This window comes from Pristiophorus japonicus, chromosome 1, assembly GCF_044704955.1.
Source record: "Pristiophorus japonicus isolate sPriJap1 chromosome 1, sPriJap1.hap1, whole genome shotgun sequence".
NCBI classification, from domain to species: Eukaryota; Metazoa; Chordata; class Chondrichthyes; family Pristiophoridae; genus Pristiophorus; species Pristiophorus japonicus.
The window spans coordinates 441,660,971-441,686,019 of record NC_091977.1 but is presented as its reverse complement, the minus strand read 5'-3'; the positions used below and the strand labels follow the sequence as shown (position 1 = coordinate 441,686,019).

The 25,049-nt window shown below is 45.1% G+C and overlaps 1 protein-coding gene across 1 annotated transcript in view; it reads left to right on the top strand.

Moving 5' to 3' along the window:
• colec12 (collectin sub-family member 12) overlaps positions 1–25,049 on the top strand; it is a 416,325-nt gene that overhangs the window by 101,472 nt on the left and 289,804 nt on the right. The window lies entirely within an intron of this gene.

Here is a 25,049-nt window from a genome sequence, read left to right as displayed (position 1 = left end):
ATGAACTCCCTTGGCCCCTTTAAGAAAGCATATGGATCACGTTTTCCTGAATGCAGCTGGCCCAGTGCTGACTGTGTTTGTAAGAGGGGGCCTCAAACAGACGTTGGGTTCTCTATTTGCTTGTGAAAAGCCTAATGACTGTTTTATGCATGGGTCATAGATTCCTCATGTTCTGTCTTTACCAATATGGCGGGTTGCGCACTTCCAGCATGTAATGAGTGCACGCACCCCACCTGCCATGTTGGATGCTTCGCCGACCGTTTTGCACTTGAAAAAGGGCATGGCGTCATCGAATTTCTAGACCAGAATATCTTACTAGAAACAGTGGTGGAAACAGAATCTACAATAACATTTAAAGCAGATACAGATATAAAATAGAAAAATTTTAATTGGGGAATGAACATGGGAGTTTTTCAGAGAGCTGGTGCAGGCAATGGGAGGAATTGCCTTCTTCCCTGCTGTAAAATTCTACATTTATTTTCTAAGTACAGTATAAGAAGAAACCTTTTGACTCACATACACTTCTTCCACAGGTTATGTACAATTTACTCTATCATGGAATCCATCTCACTTATTTAATCTCCAGAGGAGAAACCCTCCTATTTTCCTCTAATCCCTATAGCATTAGTTGACAAAAATCAGTGCAAACTTGACTCTCTTCCCTTAATACTGTTACTCCATTTTTTTTCATTGCCTCCGCTCCTACCCAAATCCCTCCTCCCTCCACTGATAGCTCCACTCCACTGGATACCAACGAAGAGTGGAAATATATATGATAGGTGTACCAGCAACACATTTTATCAAGAGTTTTAATGAAAATCTTGTTTCCTTAAGTTTATATAGCATCGTATGAAAATCAACAGCACAAGAGCCAGCATATATCTTTAAAAGCTGAAACTGCAAAATATTTCTGATGATATGTAAAATGATAAATCTGTAAATATACTAATAATTGAAAATTAAAAGCCACAACAGTCTGAACCTAATGTTTGCAACTTAACTCAGCAAATGCAAGTTATTCACAGGATTTATCGCTGGGAACGTCTGATATAAACAAAACTGTTTATGCCAGCAAATAGAGGATGCAGTGTATAATCCTTCAGCACAAAATGCTGCTTTCATAGCTAGGAGTAATAATAAGGTTTCCAAGTCTCCACCCTGTCTGCAATTGTGTGTCAGCTGAAAAAACAGTTAGCAAACTTAAATGAAATGTAACATTAAAAGTGATTCAACATTTTAGTTTTCAAGGATAGCAGAAAAATATATCCACAAATGAGACCATTTTTCAGGACCATTTCATTCACCTGATTTAAATTTATGGAGGTCTACCCAGTATCCTGCTCCTCCTGGCACAATAAAAATTCCCCAAAATATGTTCTAGGCCATTTGTTGGAGATGCTTCAGGGTCCCTTTAAGGATTGTTGATTACGCTGCTCACCTTCTGGTACAAATTGGCAGAGCTTGCATGCCGCAGGCGCTACCCATTTTGTTTGAAAATGAAAATGGGGTCAAACAACCCTGATTTGGCCTTGCAAGCAGCCTCCCGCATGTTTTGGGTGGGAGTGGTGGGTTCCATTTATCGGCCCACCTGAAAATTGCATCAGGCAAGCCTTGCATGTCAAAGAGATGGCCACTGCTTCCCTAATATTTAATTGATGGACACCTTCTAAATGGGCCGGAGGCAGCTGAAAATCACCCCCTTTTTCACAATGTCACAGATCCTGTGACCCTGAGGTGAAAGCATATATTTGGGTTCCAAATATCTGTTGACGTGGACAGGCATGAAACTGAACAATTATGAACATTTGGATAAAACTCATAGCAAATCAACCAGACTCATATCATTGTCAGGTAACAAACATGTTAAGCCCAGAATTCCTTCACTGACATCATCAAAGCACATTAGCTCAATCGCTCATTAATAAAATCGATGTTTTGTGGGCTGTACAATGGAATTAGAATCATAGAATAGTCCAGCACAGAAGGAGGTCATTTGGCCCATCGAGGCTGCACCGGCTCCTTCGAAGAACAATCCTATTAGTCCCACTCCCCCTGCTTTCCACATATCCCTGCAATTTTTTCTCCTTCAAGTATTTATCCAATTCCCTTTTGAAGGCTACTCTTGAATTTGTATTCACCACCCTATCAAGCAGTGCATTCCAATCCTAACCACTAGTTGTGTAAAACGCTTTTCCTCATGTAGCCTCTGGTTCTTTTGTCAATCATCTTAAATCTGTGCTTTTTCATTATCGACCCTTCAGCCATTGGAAACAGTTTCACTTTATTTACTCTATCTAAATCCTTCATAATGTTAAATACCTCTATCAAATCTCCTCTTAGCCCGCTCTGCTCCAAAGAGAACAACTCCAGCTTCTCTAATCTATCCACATAACTGTAATCCCTCATCCCTGGAACCATTCTAATAAATCTCTTCTGTACCCTCGTCCTTCCTAAAGTATGGTAGCCAGAATTGGACACAATACTCCAGCTACTTAACTACTGATTTAAAAAAAGATGATTAAAAAATATCCATATTTTGAGGCTGCAATGTGCTACACAGGTCTTCATGAAGATGCCTGCCATACATGATATCTCCCCTTCTCAGTTCTGCCATTGTGAGGTGTACATGAGCAGAGGCAATTTTCACACTCTTTGTGGTCACTGATTTTAGAAAGTGTTGACAGATGCCCTCTCAGCAGGAAGATCAAAAGACAGGAAACAGGAACACTTAGAACATCTAAAGAGCTAAGTACTTGCCCTTCAGTTGTCCTTTTCCATTAATAGATTGATCAAGTTCTTTTAAATTGAATTTTGTATTTTATTTTAGTGCATAATATATTTATCTTGTTTTGCAACACTTAGGGTCTTTGTTCATTATCCTCATAGAGTATCTGCTCATATACATACATTGATATCTTGCATTGTTGTCATAAGTGTGCATATTTAGATTGCATTCACATTGATGAGGATGAATCATACCATTAGTAATAACCCAGAGGGAGAATGTAGGCATTTCTCTGCTTTATCTTCAGGTGGTGCTGAGTTTGTTAAGGGAAGTCACATCTTCATGAATGTTTTTGGTGCCTCCAAATGAAGGGGAATCACTTACAACATTGTTTTACAGAAACAGTAACTGTAACATGCTGACTAATAGTGAGAGTTTAGATTTTACAATTTTTTGGGGGTAAAAATATTTTGGGCTGTAAATTGAAAATGCAGAAAAGTGGTACTGCAATCAAGAACTTAGGGGCCAAAATTGCCCCTTTGCGCAGGGCCACTTCGTGCCGCCGGCCGGCGATAACGGGGCGCTAAAGGGTTTTCACCTGGGCGCGGCAGCCAGAGCATCATCGGTGTGCGCGCCGACTCCTTATTGCCCCGCGCCGATCCCTTTGCGCCCCACGGAAGAAATTGTCCACGTGGGAGTGAGGTCGGCATGGGACGATGTCACCGACAGTTTCTCGGTGCGAGACACTGTGGTGGCTGGCGCGCCCTGGCCACCCTTAAAGGGGAGGTGGTGCTGCAGCGGCTGGCATATTTTTTGTGTCAACCAACTTTTCAGTCGGCCTGACAATGGCAATCACTGCTTTGGCCGGGCCACCAATAGGCAGCCTGACACCCCGTCTTGGGTGCCAGGCTGCTGGCCCGGCCGAGACCCTCCCTGGTGGCCCAGTGGGCAGCACTGAAGTTGCTGCTCAGATCGCTGTGGCCCTCCGCTTTAAGAGAAGGGGAGGGATGTTGCGACGCTGTGCGTCACGTGCCATCAGCACCGCAACAATACACAGTTACCGCAAGCAGCATGTTTTTTCTTTAATGACGCCAATTCCACTCTGGGGTCGGCGCTTCCCACGCCGGCGCAAAAAACCATCGATGTCGATTTGACCGCCCCAAACCCGGCGCAGGGCAATTTTGGCCCCCTTTGTCTCTACGCTTTTAATATTCATCTGACTGGAGGATAGGGACACAGTTTTTTGAAAGCACAGTTGTCAAAAGGTTAACGCAACACCAATGATCACTAGCTTTTCTGCCCAAGTGCTGTGTGCAACTCCTCAAAGATATATGACTCATCCATTGTTTATTGTGGTTTAAGATTATTAGAAAAATATACAAAATCAGTACATATTATAAAGATAGATTTTAAAAATGTGCACTTGGCAAAGACCATCTCGTACTAGCTTGCAATACATATCAGCAATTCGAGTATGGTGGTCAGCGAGCCTCACAGGATTTTCCACCTATCATTTTAATGAACATTTGCCAATTCTGTGTCCAAATTTGCAAAATTCATTCATGGCACATTTTGTGCCATGGAGTACAGAACTGCAATGCTGTTTCAAAATCTTGGACAATATAGAAACATAGAAACATAGAAAATAGGTGCAGGAGTAGGCCATTCAGCCCTTCGAGCCTGCACCTCCATTCAATGAGTTCATGGCTGAACATGCAACTTCAGTACCCCATTCCTGCTTTCTCGCCATATCCCTTGATCCCTCTAGCAGTAAGGACTACATCTAACTCCTTTTTGAATATATTTAGTGAATTAGCCTCAACAACTTTCTGTGGTAGAGAATTCCACAGGTTCACCACTCTCTGGGTGAAGAAGTTTTTCCTCATCTCGGTCCTAAATGGCTTACCCCTTATCCTTAGACTGTGACCCCTGGTTCTGGACTTCCCCAACATTAGGAACCTTCTTCCTGCATCTAACCTGTCTAAACCCGTCAGAATTTTAAAAGTTTCTATGAGATCCCCTCTCATTCTTCTGAACTCCAGTGAATACAAGCCCAGTTGATCCAGTCTTTCTTGATATGTCAGTCCCGCCATCCCGAGAATCAGTCTGGTGAACCTTCGCTGCACTCCCTCAATAGCAAGAATGTCCTTTCTCAAGTTAGGAGACCAAAACTGTACACAATACTCCAGGTGTGGCCTCACTAAGACCCTGTACAACTGTAGCAACACCTCCCTGCCCCTGTACTCAAATTCCCTCGTTATGAAGGCCAACATGCCATTTGCTTTCTTAACCGCCTGCTGTACCTGCATGCCAACCTTCAATGACTGATGTACCATGACACCCAGGTCTCATTGCACCTCCCCTTTTCCTAATCTGTCACCATTCAAATAATAGTCTGTCTCTCTATTTTTACCACCAAAGTGGATAACCTCACATTTATCCACATTATACTTCATCTGCCATGCATTTTCCCACTCACCTAACCTATCCAAGTCACTCTGCAGCCTCATAGCATCCTCCTCGCAGCTCACACTGCCACCCAACTTAGTGTCATCCGCAAATTTGGAGATACTACATTTAATCCCCTCGTCCAAATCATTAATGTACAATGTAAACAGCTGGAGCCCCAGCACAGAACCTTGCGGTACCCCACTAGTCACTGCTTGCCATTCTGAAAAGTACCCATTTACTCCTACTCTTTGCTTCCTGTCTGACAACCAGTTCTCAATCCATGTCAGCACACTACCCCCAATCCCATGTGCTTTAACTTTGCACATTAATCTCTTGTGTGGGACCTTGTCGAAAGCCTTCTGAAAGTCCAAATATATCACATCAACTGGTTCTCCCTTGTCCACTCTACTGGAAACATCCTCAAAAAATTCCAGAAGATTTGTCAAGCATGATTTCCCTTTCACAAATCCATGCTGACTTGGACCTATCATGTCACCTCTTTCCAAATGCGCTGCTATGACATCCTTAATAATTGATGCCATAATTTTACCCATTATTGATGTCAGGCTGACCGGTCTATAATTCCCTGTTTTCTCTCTCCCTCCTTTTTTAAAAAGTGGGGTTACATTGGCTACCCTCCACTCCATAGGAACTGATCCAGAGTCTATAGAATGTTGGAAAATGACTGTCAATGCATCCGTTATTTCCAAGGCCACCTCCTTAAGTACTCTGGGATGCAGACCATCAGGCCTGAGGATTTATCGGCCTTCAGTCCCATCAATTTCCCCAACACAATTTCCCGACTAATAAGGATTTCCCTCAGTTCCTCCTCCTTACTAGAGCCTCTGACCCCGTTTATATCCGGAAGGTTGTTTGTGTCCTCTTTAATGAATACCGAAGCAAAGTACTTGTTCAATTGGTCTGCCATTTCTTTGTTCCCCGTTATGACTTCCCCTGATTCTGACTGCAGGGGACCTACATTTGTCTTTACTAACCTTTTTCTCTTTACATACCTATAGAAACTTTTGCAGTCCATCTTAATGTTCCCTGCAAGCTTCCTCTCGTACTCTATTTTCCCTGCCCTAATCAAACCCTTTGTCCTCCTCTGCTGAGTTCTAAATTTCTCCCAGTCCCCAGGTTCACTGCTATTTCTAGCCAATTTGTATGCCACTTCCTTGGCTTTAATACTATCCCTGATTTCCCTTGATAGCCACCTTCCCTTTTTTATTTTTACGCCAGACAGGGATGTACAATTGTTGTAGTTCATCCATGCGGTCTCTAAATGTCTGCCATTGCCCATCCACAGTCAACCCCTTAAGTATCATTCGCCAATCTATCCTAGCCAATTCACGCCTCATACCTTCAAAGTTACCCTTCTTTAAGTTCTGGACCATGGTCTTTGAATTAACTGTTTCATTCTCCATCCTAATGTAGAATTCCACCATATTATGGTCACTCTTACCCAAGGGGCCTCGCACAACGAGATTGCTAATTAATCCTCTCTCATTACACAACACCCAGTCTAAGATAGCCTCCCCCCTAGTTGGTTCCTCGACATATTGGTCTAGAAAACCATCCCTTATGCACTCCAGGAAATCCTCCTCCACCGTATTGCTTCCAGTTTGGTTAGCCCAATCTATATGCATATTAAAGTCACCCATGATAACTGCTGCACCCCTAATTTCCTGTTTGATGCCCTCCCCAACATCACTACTACTGTTTGGAGGTCTGTACACAACTCCCACTAACGTTTTTTGCCCTTTGGTGTTCTGCAGCTCTATCCATATAGATTCCACATCATCCAAGCTAATAGGAATTAGCATATTGTTTTTTACTTTTTTTTCTTGGGTCCACATACTCAGATGCCATGAAAATGTTGATATGGATGTTTAATGTTTAGTAGTTGGTATGTTTAATAGTTGTCTGCCTATCTTATACCAGTCACCTTCTAGTTTGTGCCTAAACTCTGTTTATGGCATTCACAGGCCTCATAGCTCAAATAGGTCAGCAATTGCCTCAGAATCTGAGTCAATTTTCTCTCCTCCCTATATCTTGTAAAGGTATTTACTCTGATGGGTAATGGTTCCACAAGCATCCTCTAGTACCTTGCCCAAGTGGCCATTATTCATGTGTGAGGCTTAATGGTACATGTCAGCATGGTATTTGATCATGGGGACCCTCACACATAAGGCACAACTACTCACTAGATAAACATGCTGAGTAATCAATTTACTAATTTTCTCACTTCGGTTGAATGAGTTCCAAGAGTTCTCAGCCAAGTTGTGACGTGGTCACAGTGGAAGGAAAAATCTGATCTCATTTAACTTACCTACTATTAAATTATGTCTCCTGTTGGAGCAATGTGGAGCATGATTGACGATTGGTTGTGAAGAGGTTCGTGGGCCAGGTTGTCTCACTCTCCTAGCATATAATTATTTACAGTGTTGACCAGAGAGGATCATGATTCATGAACCAAAAAAAAGGAAATAAAAGGAGAAAATCTAAGGAAAACATTGTTACATGAAAGCTCTTGTCCTAAAATTCTTCAGTGGCACGTTGAAGCTTAAGAGAAATGTTATTTATTTACATGAAAGAAGGCATGCAGACAAGTACTCAGCTGGATAAAGGAAAAATGTCTTCAAGATTTATTGACGAGAAATGTTCCAGATTGTCAGAAGAAAGAAACTGAAAGCAGCAGAAGCAGATGGTACTGGCGAGTGATGGGAGGAGTCTCTGGAGACCTGTGGAATATGTGACCTGGAGGATGCAAACCTATTTTTGCCTTTACTGGAATTTCCTGTGTTGACCCGATCGTGACCCCCAGTAATATCTGGACTTAATTACTGAATATCATGTGCTGGCATAGTTATTTAACAAGCAGGAAAATCAGCACCCACGAAACGTGCTTCCCTTGCTGACAGTGAAGAAGTTTGTAGCCCAGATTGTTCCATGCTCTCAACTAGAAAAGAATGTGATGTTGAGTGAACTACAAAGAAATAAAATTTAGAAGTAACATGTAATAAAATAAAATAAATTAGCTGGATCTGACGCAGCTAGTCGCTATTTATGTGTAATGGAATTCATGATGATACTTTCCAATAGTCTGTATGAAAAAAGACATTCTAAAAAGTGAAATAAGGAAAGAAGCCTTCAGGCTTCAGAGGCAGGCATGCCAGAGATTTCCAAATCCAAGCCAAATTATGGGTCTCTGCCAAAGCTCAAGACTGCTATCAGGGAACTGTTGAGATTGTGCCAGGGGAGGAGGAGAGGGAAGTAAGTATTGTGTTAAATTGCTTCCATAATTTAAACAAATGTATTGCGTAGGGATTTAACCTTTTTAAGTATAGCCATTAAAAAATTCTTAAGAAAAGAGAATGGATATATTTTGTGAAGTCCTTCGAGTTTTATCACATAAAAAAAGAATTGCATTTATACAGTGTCTTTCACAACCACCGGACATCCCAAAGCGCTTTACAGCCAATGAAGTATTTTTTGAAGTGTAGTCACTGTTATATTGTAGGAAACGCAACAGCCAATTTGCACATAGCAAGCTCCCACAAGCAGCAATGTGATAATCTTTTAGTGATGTTGATTGAGGGATAAATATTAGACACCGGGGATAACTTTCCCACTCTTCTTCAAAATAATGTCACACGAGACCTCTTACCTCCACCCAAGAGGACAGTGGGGCCTCGGTTTCACGTCTCATCCGAAAGATGACACCGCCAACAGTGTAGCACTCCCTCAGTACTGCACTGGAATGTCAGTTTAGATTTTTGTGCTCAAGTCTCTGGATTGGGACTTGAACCCACAACGTTCTGACTCAGTGGCGAGAGTGCCACCCACTGAGCCACAGCTGACAGATGGTAGTTACAGGTGAATGCATTAACAAATTTAGGATTGTTACAATGGTTGTGCACACATTGAGAAATACACACTGTGGGGATTTCAGCAATTTAATTACTGAGGTTTGGCAGGATCAAGGGTTTGGATCATTGCCTTTTGTGGAATACTAGGAGGGGATTGCTAGCTGCAACAACAAAAACTTGTATTTATATAGCGCCTTTAACATAGTAAAATGTTCCAAGGCACATCACAGGAATATTACAAGACAAAAATTTGACAGTGAAAATATCAGAATTCAAAGTAATAAGAAGATAATTTGTTTTCACTGTCATCCATAGGAGTTGGCAGAGTGCATGTGATCTGTGGAGTGAACTGGCTTCAATGTATGAGCCAATGTAGATCAGTGGTGATAGATGAACAGGACTTGGTGTGAGTTATTACATGGGCAGCCAAGTTTACATAAGGTAGAACATGGGAGGACAGTAGGAGTTGGAATAGTCAAGTCTAGAGGTAACAAAGACATGGATGAGGGTTTCAGCAGTAGATGATCTGAGGCAGGGTGGGAACAGGTGATGTTACGGAGGTGGAAATAGATGGTCTTGGTTATGCCGTGGATATGTGGTCAGAAGCTCATTTCAGGGTCAAGGTTGCAAACAGTGTGATTCAGCCTCAGACGGATGTTAGGGAGAGAGCGATGGAGTCAGTGGCTAGGGAACTGAAAACAATGGCTTTGGTCTTCCCAATATTTAATTGGAGAACATTTCTGCTCATTCACTATAGGATGTCGGACAAGCAGTCTGACAATGTAGAGACCGTGGAGGGGTGGTGATATCGAGCTGGATGTTGCCAGCATACATATGGAAACTAACTGATTAAAGAAATAATTACAACTGTGAGGAGGGATGATATGTTGGAAGGATCATCAGATGAGGCTAAATGGGTCAAATTGAAGAACAAAAAAGGGGCGATCACCCTGCTGGGAGTGTACTATAGACCCCCAAACAGTCAGAGGGAGATAGAAGAGCAAATATGTAGGCATATTTGAGAAGTGCAAAAACTATAGGGCAGTAATAGTAGGGGATTTCAACTACCCTAATATTAACTGGGATTAAACTTAGTGTGATAGGTGTAGAGAGTGCGGAATTCCTAAAATGCATTCAGGAGAACTTTTTTAGCCAGTATGTAGCAAGCCCAACAAAGAAGGGGGCGGTCCCGGACTTCGTTTTAGGGAATGCTGCTGGGCAGTTGGAAAGGATATCAGTGGGAGAGCATTGTGATGCTCACGATCATAATTCAGTTAGATTTAGGGTAGGTGTGGAAAAGGAAAAAGCCAATTTTGATAAGCTGAGAGTTGATTTAGTGGACTGGAAACAGCTACTTGAAGGTAAATCAGTGACAGAGCAGTGGGAGGCATTCAAGGAGGAGATACGGAGGGCTCAGAGCAATACGTTCCCTTAAAGAAAAAGGGTGGGACTTACAAATCTAGAGCCCCCAGGATGTCAAGCGACATGCAAGTAGTATAAAGAAAAAAAGGGAGGCTTATGACAGATACCGAGGGCTAAATACTGCAGAAACTCTAGCGGGGTGGAGAAAGTGCAGTGGTGAAATTAAAAGGGAAATTAGGAAAGAAAGAGAGCATGAAAACATTTTGGCAAGTAAAATCAAGGAAAACCCAAAGATGTTTTATAAATACATTAAGAGCAAAAGGATAACTAAAGAAAGAGTAGGGCCTATTAGAGACCATAAGGAAGATGTGGGTATGGTTCTTAATGAATACTTTGCGTCTGTTTTCACAAAAGAGAGGGGCGATGCAATCATTGCAATCAGGGAGGAGGATTGTGAAATATTAGATGAAATAAACATAGTGAAAACGGAAGTATTGAGGGTTTAGCAGCTTAGAAAGTGGATAAATCCCCAAGCCCAGATGAAATGTATCCCAGGCTGTTAAGAGAAGCAAAAGAGGAAATAGCAGAGGCTCTGACCATCATTTTCCAATCCTCTCTAGTTACAGGTGTGGTGCCAGAGGACAGGAGGACTGCTAACATGGTACCTTTGTTTAAAAAGAGAGAAATGGATTGACTGAATAATTACAGACTAGTTAGCCTAATGGGAAAATTATTGGGAAAAATCCTGAGGGACAGGATAATTCTTCATTTAGAAAGGTACAGATTAATTAAGGACAATCAGCATGGATTTGTTAAGGGAAGGTCGTGTCTGACTAACTTGATTGAATTTTTTGAGCAGGTAACACGGGAGGGTCGATCTGGGTAGTGCATTTGATGTAATGTATATGGATTTTAGTAAGGCTTTTGATAAGGTCCCACATTACAACAGTGACTACACTCCAAAAGTACTTCATTGGCTGTAATGTGCTTTGAGACATAGGGTGGTCGTGAAAGGCACTGTATAAAACCAAGTCTTTCTTTCTTTCACATGGCAGACTGGTCATGAAAGTAAAAGCCCATGGGATCCAGGTCAAATTGGCAAGTTGGATCCAAAATTGGCTCAGAGGCAGGAAGCATAGGGTAACGGTTGATGGGTGTTTTTGTGACTGGGGTTCCTCAGAGCTCAGTACTAGGTTCGTTGCTTTTTATGGTAAATTTCAATGAGTTAGACTTGAATGTAGGGGGTATGATTAAGAAGTTTACAGATGATACTAAAATCGGCTGTGTGGTTGATAACGAAGAAGAAAGCTGCAGGGCTGGATTTTAGGCTTTTCTGTTTTCGGTGTGAAAACGAAGGGGGGCATGAAAGTTACCGGCCGAGAATAGTTTGCGCTTTGGTAAGGAAGTTTCAGCATCGGGGCTCTGCGTCAGGGGGCGTAGCGCGAAGGGAGGCATTGTACACTTTTTGGGGCGCAAGGATGGGAAACTCGCGAACAAAAGTGCCGGGCCATGTACACTCCGAGAGTGGCCTGGTGGTGCAGGGGAGGAACCTTAAAAAAAACCCACAAAAACATTCTCAGAACATTGTCCACTCCACCACAACACAAATCGCCTGCAGCCAGGTTGATGTACAAAGAGTACGGGCCTGATGTAAGCCCTACGAGGCCAAATGAATACTGGGGGAAATCGCTGGAAGCTGAAGTTCAGCAAGTTCATTTGTAGCACATATACAGTTCATATACCAGGACGCCACCGATAATGATGAAAGTGCTCCTCAATGGCATCCCAGTATTAATGGAGCTAGACACGGGGCCCAGCCAGTCCCTGATGAGTATCAAACAGTTTGAAAAGTTGTGGGTGTCCAAGGCCAAGAGGCCAAAATTATTGCCGATTGACGCACAGCTACGGACATATACAAAGGAGATCATTCCGGTGCTAGGCAGCACCACGGTAGTCGTGATCCACAAAGATTCAAAGAACAGGTTGCCACTCTGGATTGTCCCGGGAGATGGTCCCGCACTACTGGGGAGGAGTTGGCTTGCTGTCATGAACTGGAAATGGGGCGATGTCAATACAATTTCTTCTGTGGAGTGAGTATCATGCTCACAAGTCCTGGACAAATTTGATTCATTATTTCAACCCGGCATCGGCACTTTCATGGGGGCCAAGGTAGTGATTCACATAAACCCGGACACCAGGCCAGTACACCACAAGGCCAGAGCGGTGCCGTACGTGATGCGGGAAAAGATAGAAGGCGAATTGGACCGCCTGCTGAGGGAAGGCATCATCTCGCCAGTCGAATTCAGTGACTGGGCGAGCCTGATCATGTCGGTGCTCAAGGCGGATGGGTCAGTCAGGATATGTGGCGATTACAAGGCCACCATCAATCGGGTGTCACTCCAAGATCAGTATCCGCTACCGAGAGCGGAGGACCTCTTTGCAACGCTATCCGGTGGCAAACTTTTTTCAAAATTGGACCTGACCTCAGCTTACATGACCCAGGAGCTGGCGAGTGAGCCGAAGAAGCTGACCACCATCACGACACACAAGGGGTTGTTTGAGTATAACAGATGTCCGTTCGGGATTCGCTCGGCCGCCGCGATCTTTCAGCGAAATATGGAAAGCCTCCTCAAGTCGATTCCAGGGACGTTGGTTTTTCAGGACGACATCCTCATTACGGGTTACGATACTGAAGAACACCTCCACAACCTGGAGGAGGTGCTACACAGACTGGACCGGGTAGGGCTGCGACTGAAAAAGGCGAAGTGCGTCTTCCTAGCTCCAGAGGTAGAATTCTTGCGGAGGGGGGTAACAGCAGACGGGATCTGCCCTACTGCATCCAAGACGGAAGCGATCCAGAGAGCACCCAGACCCCGTAACACGACGGAGCTGCGTTTGTTCCTGAGGCTCCTGAACTATTTTGGTAACTTTCTTCCCAAATTGAGCACGCTGCTAGAGCCGCTACACAAGCTCCTACGCAAAGGTCGCGATTGGGTCTGGGGGGACAGCCAGAAAGGGCTTTTGATAGAGCAAGCAATTTGTTATGCTCCAACAAACTGTTAACGTTATATGACCCATGTAAGAAACTTGTTTTAACGTGCGATGCGTCGTCCTATGGGGTCGGCTGTGTGTTGCAGCATGTGAATGCCAATGGTCAGTTACAGCCGGTAACTTATGCCTCCAGAAGTCTGTCCCAGGCAGAAAGGGGCTACGGGATGGTAGAAAAGGAAGCGCTAGCATGTGTATATGCAGTAAAAAAATGCATCAGTACCTGTTTAGCAGGAAATTTGAGCTGGAGACAGATCACAAACCCCCAACGTCCCTTTTGGCCGACAACAAGGCCATAAATACAAATGCGTCGGCCCGCATACAGAGGTGGGCACTTACGTTAGCCGCCTATGACTATACAATTCAGCACAGACCGGGCACTGAAAACTGCGCCGATGCACTCAGCATGCTCCCACTAGCCACCACTGAGCATGATGCTGAAATGGTCATGGCTGTTGAAGCTTTCGAAAGCGCAGGCTCATCTGTGACAGCCCGTCAGATTAAAGTCTGGACAAATAAATAGCCGCTACTGTCTTTAGTTAAGAAATGTGTCCTGAATGGGGACTGGGCAGCCACGTACGGGGCATGCCCTGAGGAATTTAAACCGTTTCATAGGTGCAAGGATGAACTCTTGATTCAGGCCGAATGCCTACTGTGGGAAAACCGAGTAATCATGCCCCAGAGGGGCAGAGAGGTGTTTATCAGAGAACTTCAAAAATGAGCACCCGGGCATTGTCATGATGAAGGCCATTGCCAGGTCACACATTTGGTGGCCATGGATAGATGCAGACCTGGAACTTTGTGTTCGCAGGTGCAACAGGTGTGCTCAGCTGGACAACACACCCAGGGAGCCCCCCTTAACCTCTGGTCCTGGCCTGCCAAGCCATGGTCACGCATCCATGTGGACTACGCGGGTCCTTTCATGGGAAAAACATTTTTTGGTTGTAGTAGACGCCTTGAGTGTGCCATTTTAAATTCAAGCATATCCTCTGCCATGGTAGAAAGTCTACGGGCAATGTTCACTGCCCATGGTCTACTGGATGTCTTGGTCAGCGACAATGGCCCGTGCTTCACAAGCACTGAATTCCAGGACTTCATGGCAGGCAATGGAATCAACCATGTCAGAACGGCACCAATCAAGCCGGCCTCAAACGGCCAGGCAGAACGAGCAGTGCAGATAATCAAACAGGGGATGCTCAGAATCCAAGGGGGTTCCCTACAAAGCCGTTTATCATGCTTCCTGTTGGCCAATAGATCCCGACCACACTCGCTCACAGTGGTTCCACCCGCAGAGTTGCTAATGAAAAGGACGCTCAAAACCAGGTTATCCCTTATACACCCCACCATGAAAGAAATTGTTGAGAGCAGGCGTCAGTCACAATGTGACTACCATGACAGGAATGCGAGGGCGCGATGTATTGATGTCAATGACCCTGTTTTTCTCCTTAATTACGCTGCAGGGCCCAAATGGCTTGCAGGCACTGTGATTGCCAAAGAGGGGAATAGGGTTTTGGTAGTATAATCTACACTTTTAACATTTATATATATATATACAGAATCAATTTTATCATTACTGAACACTTCTATTCTTACACTCCTCCTGTCTTTCCTCATCTAAATCTATCAGCGAAACCCTCTGTTATGTTCAGAATAAATCCACAGGACTTTATCGCAAGCTCAAACTGTTGTCACCTTGGTCTCTTTATTCAGAGTCCAGAGTGGGGAAGCAGCATGGTGAATCACCTTTTATACCTGCTTGCCCCAGGGTGCACAGGTGACCCTTAGGTCTCCCACAGGTGTGCCCCCTAGTGGCAAGTCTTACATTTTGGTGAGGTTTACATACAAACATAACATCACTTCCTCCCAAAGTCTTATGTACAAGTCATTTGCAAGTTGAGGCGATCTGACACCCCGCGTCACCGGGTATATCGCCTGGGTTGAAGTCCTGACATGGCGGGTTCATCCTCGTGGTTGACGGTGAAGTTGATCATGTTAGTGGATCGCTGGGGACCAGGTCCTTTCACAATGGTTCCTGGTTATCTGTAGTTCGCAATTTGGTCTTGTCCAAATGCTTTACTCATTAGCCCGGTACATGGTTTCACAATCAAACGCTCCGTTTTCATCACATACACTCCATTCCCCCTCCTTGGCTAATGCGGTGCTAACGGCCTAACTGGGGCTCTGAACATGGTCTACATCACTTGTTCTGATGTTGCGTGGAGGAGCCGTGTAATTTTGGTGCATTGCTGATGGCATCCAGAAGGCTCGGTTCTGAGTGATTCTGTCTGGTGATTGTGTAGCACCCAGGATAGCCGGGTCTGTAGGGAGTCTACCGTGACATGCATGGTGCTAGGTTTAGTGATTTGGGCTGCCTGCTCCGGGCTATTGTCACTGACCCTGAGGTCTGGCAAGCCCAGGATGGCCACAATGGCCTTGAGACTTTCGGTAGTGGCGGGAGACCTAGTGGTCACCGTGGAACTTGGGCCGTAGTATGGGGGCCCCGGACCACCGACTGTGTGTAGCCGCCCTGCCTTACTTTGCAATGTTGGGATGGGTCTTTCGTCTCTGCGATGGATAGGTTGCCACATCCCGTCTAGCAGTTCACCTTTGGCAGGCGGTAACGTGGGATCCTGGCTGGTCCAGGTCCTAAGTTGGGGGGCCATTACAGTTGACCCCTCGCTTTCTAGCACGACCGCGAGTGGGGTCTGCAGGCTGCGCCATTTCTACCCTGGTGGTGGGCAACGGTAGCCAACTGAGGGCATTAGTGCCGCTCTCAGTGCCTGGCCTGTGGCAGATCATGTTACAGCACACAGACAGTGTTAGGCATTCTCAAAACAACGCATCGATCATGGTGCCTCTGCTCTCCCAAACTTGTGGGATGAGCAGCTTGTCTGACTCGAGCACATATTGGGACACTCTTTGGTACGTCTCTTTAGTCCTGTGAACACAGACTGCTGCTTTGTTTAACTTATTGGATACATGTTCAATCGTTTGGGGCTCGCCCGACCCCGTGGGGTAACATCTCACTTGCTACGAATACTTTGTTAGATACATATACAACTGGTGTTCGCCTGCTACTTTGGCTTGTTGTAAGGTACCCCCAACCCCATATAATGGTACATCATTGGCCACGAAAGACCGCTCACAAGGATTACATAGTGCACACAATTTATTGGGGCGTAGTGGGTTCCTGGCCTTCACAGTGGCCGCCCCTTTACCTTTGCTCCAAACCCAGTCGTCTTCCTTGCTGGGCGATACATTCCTCCGTTGCGTTGCGATGACCTCCCATGGTCTGGATGCTCTCTCGTCCCGTGGTCTGGACTCTCTCTCATCCCATGGTCTGGACGCACTCTCGTCTCGTTGTCTGGATGCTTTCTCGTCCCATGGTCTGGATGCACTCTCATCCGTGTCCGTGATGCCGACTGCTGTGATCTTCCTCCCCAGGTATTTTGCCTCTGGCGTCGGGAAGACGCATTCGTATCGTTTCGGCCAGAGCCCTACTCCGCATGGTCGACCTGGAGCCTCTTCCATCGTCGCAAAGAGGTTGTAGGCTTCGGGTGGTGGGTACTGCTGCTCGATTGATCTTTACCGCCTCGTGGTTGTGATGAGCGGCCTGTGCCTCGGGGATCTGCAAATGGATCTGCACTTCGATGCCTGGTTCAGCTGAAGGTGGGGGCTTGCTCAGCCTTTGAGAAAGGGAGGCCTCGTTCGCCGGAGAAGGTACTCAGAAGTCTTCCCAGTTCTATCGAATCTTCCCCATCCACCTCCTGCCAAGCAGCGTTGGCCCATCACCTGAAACAATCCACAGTGGTAAATCGTGCACCGCTCCCTCATGGAGTACTCTTATGTCCGCACTACCAAAAACTGGTATTAGTTCCTTAGTGTAGGTGCGCAGCTTTGCCTGAATCGGGATCAGCTTGGGTCGCTGTGCTTCGTCGCTCCACAGCTTCTCGAATGCCTTCTGGCTCATAACTGATTGACTTGCCCTCGTGTCTAGTTCCATGGAGACTAGAGTGCCGTTAAATTCAACTTTTAACATTATCGGAGGCTTGTGATGGTGAAGTATCCTTATACTTCCTCTTCATCCTCAGGTTCAGTTGCCTCTCCTGCTCGTTCATCGTGATCCTCGCTGGATCGGTCATCCTCTCCTGACTCTGCCACATGGTGAGTCAGAGATCGTTTGCACATTTGCTGGAGGTGCCCCAGTGTTCCACAGCCCTTGCACGCATAGGGCTTGAATCGATATTGATGAGCTCTATCACTGCCCCCACAGCGCCAACATGGTGCTAATGGATACGCATTCATGCCCCAAGGCGGACTCTGAGTCACTCTAGGCCTAGCTCTGGCCTCTGCAATCGTGTGGGCCCTGCCCTGTGCCATTCTGCCTGCTGAAAACATTATTTTGTGCATGGTGCTTGCCGGTGAGCTTCGATGCTGTGAAGATATAGTCTTAGGTCGGCGACAAAACTCGCCACGTTCTAGCCCTCGGAGCGACGGTACGTGTAAAAGCGGTACCTGGCCATCAGGATGTTCTCCTTTGGCTTGAGGTGTTCCCAAGCCAGCATTCACAGCTCTGCGTAAGATTTGTCCATTAGTTTGACCGGTGCCAGCAAATTTTTAAGGAAGCCATATACCGATGACCCACATACGGTGAGGAGAATCGCCTTGCGCTTGATCTCTGTTTCAGCCATGTCCAATTCGTTGGCCACAAAGTACTAGTCGAGGCACTCAACAAAGGCTTCCCAATCATCACCCTCAACAAATCTCTCAAAAATACCAACGGCAGCCATTACTGTGTGAAAGTTCGTGATCTGTTACTCGTCGCCAATTTGTTATGTTCAGAATAAATCCACAGGACTATATTGCAAGCTCAAACTGTTGTGACCTTAGTCTCTTTATTCAGACTACAGAGTGAGGAAGCAGCATGGTGAATCACCTTTTATACCTGTTTGCCCCAGGGTGCACAGGTGACCCTTAGGTCTCCCACAGGTGTGCCCCCGAGTGGCAAACATAGAAACATAGAAACATAGAAAATAGGTGCAGGAGCAGGCCATTCAGCCCTTCTAGCCTGCACCGCCATTCAATGAGTTCATGGCTGAACATGAAACTTCAGTACCCCCTTCGTGCTTTCTCGCCATAACCCTTGATCCCCCGAGTAGTAAGGACTTCATCTAACTCCCTTTTGAATATATTTAGTGAATTGGCCTCAACTACTTTCTGTGGTAGAGAATTCCACAGGTTCACCACTCTCTGGGTGAAGAAGTTTCTCCTCATCTCGGTCCTAAATGGCTTACCCCTTATCCTCAGACTGTGACCCCTGGTTCTGGACTTCCCCAACATTGGGAACATTCTTTCTGCATCTAACCTGTCTAAACCCGTCAGAATTTTAAACGTTTCTATGAGGTCCCCTCTCATTCTTCTGAACTCCAGTGAATACAAGCCCAGTTGATCCAGTCTTTCTTGATAGGTCAGTCCCGCCATCCCGGGAATCAGTCTGGTGAACCTTCGCTGCACTCCCTCAATAGCAAGAATGTCCTTCCTCAAGTTAGGAGACCAAAACTGTACACAATACTCCAGGTGTGGCCTCACCAAGGCCCTGTACAACTGTAGCAACACCTCCCTGCCCCTGTATTCAAATCCCCTCGCTATGAAGGCCAACATGCCATTTGCTTTCTTAACCGCCTGCTGTACCTGCATGCTAACCTTCAATGACTGATGTACCATGACACCCAGGTCTCGTTGCACCTTCCCTTTTCCTAATCTGTCACCATTCAGATAATAGTCTGTCTCTCTGTTTTTACCACCAAAGTGGATAACCTCACATTTATCCACATTATACTTCATCTGCCATGCATTTGCCCACTCACCTAACCTATCCAAGTCACTCTGCAGCCTAATAGCATCCTCCTCGCAGCTCACACTGCCACCCAACTTAGTATCATCCGCAAATTTGGAGATACTGCATTTAATCCCCTCGTCTAAATCATTAATGTACAATGTAAACAGCTGGGGCCCCAGCACAGAACCTTGCGGCACTCCACTAGTCACTGCCTGCCATTCTGAAAAGTACCCGTTTACTCCTACTCTTTGCTTCCTGTCTGACAACCAGTTCTCAATCCACGTCAGCACACTACCCCCAATCCCATGTGCTTTAACTTTGCACATTAATCTCTTGTGTGGGACCTTGTCGAAAGCCTTCTGAAAGTCCAAATATACCACATCAACTGGTTCTCCTTTGTCCACTTTACTGGAAACATCCTCAAAAAATTCCAGAAGATTTGTCAAGCATGATTTCCCTTTCACAAATCCATGCTGACTTGGACCTATCATGTCACCATTTTCCAGATGCACTGCTATGACATCCTTAATAATTGATTCCATCATTTTACCCACTACTGAGGTCAGGCTGACCGGTCTATAATTCCCTGTTTTCTCTCTCCCTCCTTTTTTAAAAAGTGGGGTTACATTGGCTACCCTCCACTCCATAGGAACTGATCTAGAGTCAATGGAATGTTGGAAAATGACTGTCAATGCATCCGCTATTTCCAAGGCCACCTCCTTAAGTACTCTAGGATGCAGTTCATCAGGCCCTGGGGATTTATCGGCCTTCAATCCCATCAATTTCCCCAATACAATTTCCCGACTAATAAAAATTTCCCTCAGTTCCCCCTCCTTACTAGACCCTCTGACCCCTTTTATATCCGGAAGGTTGTTTGTATCCTCCTTAGTGAATACCAAACCAAAGTACTTGTTCAATTGGTCTGCCATTTCTTTGTTCCCCGTTATGACTTCCCCTGATTCTGACTGCAGGGGACCTACGTTTGTCTTCACCACCCTTTTTCTCTTTACATACCTATAGAAACTTTTGCAATCCGCCTTAATGTTCCCTGCAAGTTTCTTCTCGTACTCCATTTTCCCTGCCCTAATCAAACCCTTTGTCCTCCTCTGCTGAGTTCTAAATTTCTCCCAGTCCCCAGGTTCGCTGCTATTTCTGGCCAATTTGTATGCCACTTCCTTGGCTTTAATACTATCCTTGATTTCCCTTGATAGCCACGGTTGAGCCACCTTCCCTTTTTTATTTTTACGCCAGACAGGAATGTACAATTGTTGTAATTCATCCATGCGGTCTCTAAATGTCTGCTATTGCCATCCACAGTCAACCCCCTAAGTATCATTCGCCAATCTATCCTAGCCAATTCACGCCTCATACCTTCAAAGTTACCCTTCTTTAAGTTCTGGACCATGGTCTCTGAAATTACTGTTTCATTCTCCATCCTAATGCAGAATTCCACCATATTATGGTCACTCTTCCCCAAGGGGCCTCGCACAATGAGATTGCTAATTAATCCTCTCTCATTACACAACACGCAGTCTAAGATGGCCTCCCCCCTAGTTGGTTCTTCAACATATTGGTCTAGAAAACCATCCCTTATGCACTCCAGGAAATCCTCCTCCACCGTATTGCTTCCAGTTTGGCTAGCCCAATCTATGTGCATATTAAAGTCACCCATTATAACTGCTACACCTTTATTGCATGCACCCCTAATTTCCTGTTTGATGCCCTCCCCAACATCCCTATTACTGTTTGGAGGTCTGTACACAACTCCTACTAACGTTTCTTGCCCTTTGGTGTTCTGCAGCTCTACCCATATAGATTCCACATCATCCAAGCTAATGTCTTTCCTAACTATTGCATTAATCTCCTCTTTAACCAGCAATGCTACCCCACCTCCTTTCCCTTTTATTCTATCCTTCCTGAATGTTGAATACCCCTGAATGTTCAGTTCCCAGCCCTGATCATCCTGGAGCCACGTCTCCGTAATCCCAATCACATCATATTTGTTAACATCTATTTGCACAATTAATTCATCCACCTTATTGCGGATACTCCTTGCATTAAGACACAAAGCCTTCAGGCTTGTTTTATTAACATCCTTTGTCCTTTTAGAATGTTGCTGTACAGTGGCCCTTTTTGTTCTTTGCCTTGGGTTTCTCTGCCCTCCACTTTTCCTCATCTCCTTTCTGTCTTTTGCTTTTGTCTCCTTTTTGTTTCCCTCTGTCTCCCTGCATTGGTTCCCATCCCCCTGCCATATTAGTTTAAATCCTCCCCAACAGCACTAGCAAACACTCCCCCTAGGACATTGGTTCCGGTCCTGCCCAGGTGCAGACCGTCCGGTTTGTACTGGTCCCACCTCCCCCAGAACCGGTCCCAATGCCCCAGGAATTTGAATCCCTCCCTGCTGCACCACTGCTCAAGCCACGTATTCATCTGCGCTATCCTGCGATTCCTACTCTGACTATCACGTGGCACTGGTAGCAATCCTGAGATTACTACTTTTGAGGTCCTACTTTTTAATTTAGCTCCTAGCTCCTTAAATTCGTTTCGTAGGACCTCATCCCTTTTTTTACCTATGTCGTTGGTACCAATGTGCACCACGACAACTGGCTGTTCTCCCTCCCATTTCAGAATGTCCTGCATGCCTTACATTTTGGTAAGGTTTACATACATACATAACATCCTCATTCTCCCTCATATGCTTGTCCAGCCTCCTCTTAAATGCATCTATACTATTCGCTTCAACCACTCCCTGTGGTAGCGAGTTCCATATTCTCACCACACTTTGGGTAAAGAAGTTTCTTCTGAATTCCCTATTGGATTTCTTGGTGACTATCTTATATTGATGGCCTCCAGTTATTCTTTCCTCTGACCTTTCTATATATAGTCTGATTCTCAAATGTATTTGCAACCTGATAGCTGTTATATGCACTCTTCTTCTGCTTCATCATATTGTCTATCTGTTTTGTCATCCAAGGAACTTTGGCTTTAGTTGCCCTTTCTGTCCCCTGGTGGGAATGTACCTTGACTGTACCTGAGCTATTTCCTCTTTAAAGGCAGCCCATTGTTCCACTACAATTTTGCCTGCCAATCTTTCATTCCAGTTTACCTAGGCCAGATCCGTTCTCATGCCACTGAAATTTGCCTACCACTAGTTAAACATTTTTACTCTAGACTGTTCCACTGTCCTTTTCCATAGCTAATCTAAACCTTATGATACTATGATCACTGTTGGCTAAGTATGTTGGGGGTCTCTAAGCAAATGAAATTGTTGGTTTCCCATTATGATGTGAAATAGTCCTACAAAGTAAAATTTCACCTAAAGTTTAAGGGAATTTTTCTGCCATTTTACGTGATTTATATTTTGATGTATTCATTGAATTTGCTTAAAATTACATTTGTAGGAACTTATTAAAATGATGGGCAGAAAAAGATTTGCTAGTCCATCAAGCCTGCCCACACTCATGAAGGCTGGAACATCATAATGACTGACACTTCCCAACCCTGTTATAGTTTGCTCTTGTGTACATAAACTGGAACCTGCGTCCTTATTTGCATTGTGTATGCGTTAGTGTGCCCAGGTTTAAAAGAAAAGAAAAATATTTACATTTATATAGCGCCTTTCATGATCTCAAGTCATTCCAAAGCACTTTACAGCCATTAAGGTATTTTTCAGTCTAAGAAATCAAATAGGGAATTCAGAAGAAACTTCTTCACCCAGAGAGTGGTGAGAATGTGGAACTCACTGCCATAGAGCGGTTGAAGTGAATAGTATAGATGCATTTAAGGGGAGGCTAGACAAACATATGAGGGAGATGGAAATAGGGGGTTATGCTGATAGATTTAGATGAAGAAAGACGGGAGGAAGCTCGAGTAGAGCATTTACGCAGGCATGACTGGTTGGGCCGAATGGCCTATTTCTGTGCCATATATCCTATGTAAAAGGGAAGGCCAGACCTTTCAGCCCTTACCCCCTTTTTATTTGGGCTTGTTTTTTTTTCGACCCAGGATCCTTTATATTTAAAAATGCTTTAGTGTCATTTTAATTTCAAAATAAATTAAATTTCACACGAAGCCCATTCACGGTGTGGTTAATCCTCTTTGTCACCAGCCACAGCAAGAAGTATGTTGTTGGTGGCAGTGGGCGATGTCCCGGTGGCACTACTTCCCCTCACAACACCGGACACAATATCCAGGGAGGGTGCGGGTGGCCAATAGTGAGTGAGTGAGCGAAGGAAGGAGGGAGGTGCAGAGTAGGCTTGAGCCCCATCGTGTGGCTCGGCTTCAGCAGATCATTGCGAATAGAAGCCCAGGCTAAAGCAGCATCGCTGTTGTGGTGGAGGAAGCAGACTGAATCCAGCAAGTAGAGCCTTTGCAAACGGCACGCCGATTGTGTTCATACTCTTTATTTGGTACAGCTCACTGGACAGGCATTAGGACCCTGCAGGAGCTATTCACTGTTGCTGTACTCATGCTGGTTCATGCCGGTTTGAGACTCCATTTTGAGAGTAGTTACAAAGCACAGTTAAGTTATATTTCTCCTGGCTCAGTTTATCAGTTATTTACGCGTACGCAACATAATTTGGCGACGACGATGATTAACCTTCCTACCCCCCACCCTACCCCCCTCCCCCCGCCTTTCCTCGCCACACCCGGGTCCCTCCAGTTCTAGGCCGAGAAGGATAAAAAGTTTTTCTACCTACATCATGGCGAGTGGGTTAGACGGTGACAACGTAACACTAGTTCGCCACCGTGCAATACTTATCCACTGCCTCGGCACCGAAGGCCAACACATCTTTGGCCAAATCGAAGACACTGAATCCTACGACAAAACTGTAAGCGCCCTGGAGAACTATTTTGGGCCAAAAAAAAGTATCGTGATGGAGAGATATCAATTTCGTAAAAGGGGGCAAGGGAACGGTGAACCAATGAAACAGTACATAATTTCATTAACTTGAACTGGCTGGCACTTGTAACTTTCGAGCACTTACAGAGGAAATGATCAGGGATCAAATGATTGAGAAAACATTGATCCCCCGCATTCGGGAACGCTTGCTAATGGAGGATGATAAATGTCATTAGACAAAGCAACTAATTTGGCAATCCAAATCAAATCAGCGTTTCTGATTCAAAAGTGATCAGATCCCCTGCTCCCCCTGTGCAGCAGACTGCACCTACAGCCCATGTGCAAGGCGTTTGTCCAAAGTGGAAATCACAGCAGAGACCCAGGGCTAGTAATAAGCCACCCACTACAGATCGCGGGCCTAACTTCCACTGCTTTAACTGTGGGCACAAATCACACTCAGCAAAGAGTCCTAACTGCCCTGCACGTGGGAAGAAATGCTCTGCATGTGGTAAAATGAACCATTTTGCTAGTGTCTGTCACTCATCGCAGCATATTCGACATGTGGACAACCCTGACAGTGATAAACCCTGTATGGTTTATACTGTTCGTGACATTTTGCACATCGGTTCGGGCAAATTCAAGGACTGTGAGGTAAACGATGACAGTATGCACTGCTGCCTCCTCGTTGGCCTTGGAGCCCAAGTCTCCGTATTGAGCGAGGCTGTGTACAAAACCCACTTCACACACTGTCAACTGCAGCCCGCAACTTGCACTCTACATGTGTACTCCAACTCCAAAATTGAGGTACTTGGGGTCATATCTGTTCTGATATACTACAAGGACTTAACATTGGAGAACGTTTCCTTTCATGTCGCGAAGGGACGAAGCTTAATGGGTGTTGTCCTTTTGACA